Source organism: Opisthocomus hoazin, unplaced genomic scaffold, assembly GCF_030867145.1.
Source record: "Opisthocomus hoazin isolate bOpiHoa1 unplaced genomic scaffold, bOpiHoa1.hap1 HAP1_SCAFFOLD_102, whole genome shotgun sequence".
Taxonomy (NCBI): domain Eukaryota; kingdom Metazoa; phylum Chordata; class Aves; order Opisthocomiformes; family Opisthocomidae; genus Opisthocomus; species Opisthocomus hoazin.
Window position 1 is genome coordinate 270,001 of NW_027448981.1, and position 2,500 is coordinate 272,500.

At 79.0% G+C, this 2,500-nt stretch overlaps 1 non-coding gene across 1 annotated transcript; it reads left to right on the forward strand.

Moving 5' to 3' along the window:
• Nucleotides 1-2,082: 2,082 nt before the first annotated feature.
• Nucleotides 2,083-2,235, forward strand: LOC142359995 (5.8S ribosomal RNA). Its single transcript, XR_012762759.1, has one exon. It is a non-coding gene; the product is annotated as a 5.8S ribosomal RNA (ribosomal RNA).
• Nucleotides 2,236-2,500: the final 265 nt, after the last annotated feature.

Genomic DNA, 2,500 nt, shown 5'->3' on the forward strand with positions numbered 1-2,500 from the left:
ACGCCGCGCCCCCGCCGGCTCCCCGCTTCCCGCGTCTGCGCGGGAAGCAAGAGGGGGGGATGCCGGCGGGGCAACGCGGCGAGCACGGCCGGCAGAGCACCGGCCTGCTCGGCGGGCCGGGGGGCGAGCGTCGAGCGACGGCGGCGGCACCGGGGGCCGCAAGCGCGACAGCCGAGGGGTGTCGCCGTCTTCGGGGGGCGGCAGCTCCTGGGGGGGGGGGGTGGGGCGGCGCCGGCGGCGGCGCCGTCTACCCCCCCGCGCGCGGGACAGGGCTGTCTCCGGGCGTTCCGGGCCGTGGCGCGGGTGTGCGCACGGCGTTTCGGGCGGCGCGGCGGCCGGACCCGCGAACCTCCCCTCCGACCCGGCACGGCTGCCTCTCGAAGAGGGAGCCGTGGCGGAAGGGGGGGGCGCGAGCACGGTCTCGGCCGCTGGCGCCGCCCGGGGCGGGCGAGGCCCCCCCCCGGCCGGGTCGCGTCCCGCGCGAGCGGGCGGCCCGAGCCACGTCTCTCCCCCCGGGCGCAGCGCCGGGCTATCGAGGGAAACCCCGGGCCCCGGGGCTAAGGAGGACGAGGTGGTGGCGGCGGATGCCGGGCGCGCCCCCGCGGGCGGACGCTCCCCCGAGGGCGGCAGCCGGGGGAGGCACCCCCGCGGGGCCATGCAGGTCGTTTCCCTCACCCCAGGGCCAGGTACCTAGCGTCCGCGCTTCGGCGGCCCTCCCTCGGCCGAGTCCGGGGGTCAAAGGCCAAAGGAGCCGGGCGGCGGTTTAAAGACTCGAGCGGCACGGCGCGAGCCGCGGGGGGGGCGTCCGCCCCCGCGGGCCGCCGTGCCGGAGAAGGGGGGGCGTCTCGCTGCCCCAACCTGCCCCCCCTCTCCGCGGGCCGGTCTCGGCGGAGAGACCGCGGCGCGGGTCGGCCGCGGCCGACCTGCCCGCCCTCGCAAACGGGGCCACCCGCCGGCCGGAGCGCGGGCTCCGCGCCGGGGGAAAGAAAGGCGCGGCGAGCCCCCGCGGGGGGGGGCGGCCGCCGGGGGGCCGCCCCGCGCCTTTGGACGCTCGCGCTGCGGCCGCGCTCGGGGCGCGCTGCGCTCCCCTCTCCCGCTCCTCGCCCCGCCCTCGGCGCCCAGGGAAAGAAAGGGGGGGGCGAGCCACACCCCCCCAGGCCGAGCGGCGGCGGCGCCGCTCGGCGTGCCGGTCGGTGCCGGTCGTCCGTCGGGTCGTCCGGGAGGGTTCCCCGGCCGCATCCGCTGGCGGCCGTCCTGTCCCGCGTTTCCCCGCCCGTCGCTTCCGTCTCGAGGGCGGGCGCGCGGCGCGGGGGCGTCCCGCTCCGGGTCTTCGCGTGGAAACGGGGAGAGTGGGAGCCGCCCCCCGCGCTCAGCGCCGTCCGCCTTTCCGCTGGGGCCGTGCCGGCGGCCCCAGGGGGCCGAGGCGAGAAGCGGCTGCGGCGGCGGTTTTCGCGGCGGCGGTGGCGGCCGCCGCCGCCGGGCGGGGTGGCCGGGTTCGCCCATCCGGCGCGGGCCGGTGGGCGGCCGCGCGTCGCCGGCTCGCGCTCCAGTGGCCGGCCGCGCTTCCTCCGGCGTCGGTGGAAGGCGGCGTCGGCGCCGAGGTTCGCCGGCGGGGCGAGAGGCGACCGTGGTGGGCGGAGCCGGCTCGTCGCAGCGCGGGCGCAGCCGGGCGTCCGGCTCCCGAGCGAAGGCGGGCAGGCGTCGCGGCCGGGCGTGCCGTAGCCTCCGGGGGGAGGCCGGTCCGAGCCCGGGCGCCTGGGCCGCCCCCGAAGCGCGCCAAGGGTGTGTGTGTGTGTTGCGTACGTTTCCCCAGGGTCGGTCGGGAGCGCGGGCTCCCCCGCCCTTTGGCCGCTCGGGGTTTTCCGTTGTTTTCCGTTTCCCCTGTGCTCGTACGGTCAAGCCGAGGCGAGGGCCTCTCCGTCGCGCCGCGTCGCGCCGCCGCGCCGCGCCCCCTCCGCGCGTGCGGAGGGGGGTGGGCGGCGGCGGGGCCGGCGGTCGGTCCGGCCGTCCTCAGAGAAGGGGCCGCTCTCGGCGAGCGGTCCCGGCCCCTCCGCGCGCGCGGGGCGGTGCCGAAACCGAGACAACTCTTAGCGGTGGATCACTCGGCTCGTGCGTCGATGAAGAACGCAGCTAGCTGCGAGAATTAATGTGAATTGCAGGACACATTGATCATCGACACTTCGAACGCACTCGCGGCCCCGGGTTCCTCCCGGGGCTACGCCTGTCTGAGCGTCGCTTTACGATCAATCGCCGTCTGCGCCGCCGAGCCCCCCCGCCCCAGCGCGGGGGGGGGGGGGCCGGCGGGCCAGCAGCGGCGCGGCTGGGGTGCCTCGCAGGGCCGCGCGCGCGAGCGCGCGGGCCTTCGTCCCCCTAAATGGAGACTCGGGGAGCGCTCCGAAGCTCCCCGCTCCCGGAGAGCGCCTGCTGGACGGAGCTCGTCCCCGCCGGGCTATCGGCGGTGGGTTTGGGGAAGAGAGAGCGAGAGCGAGCTTCGGGGGAG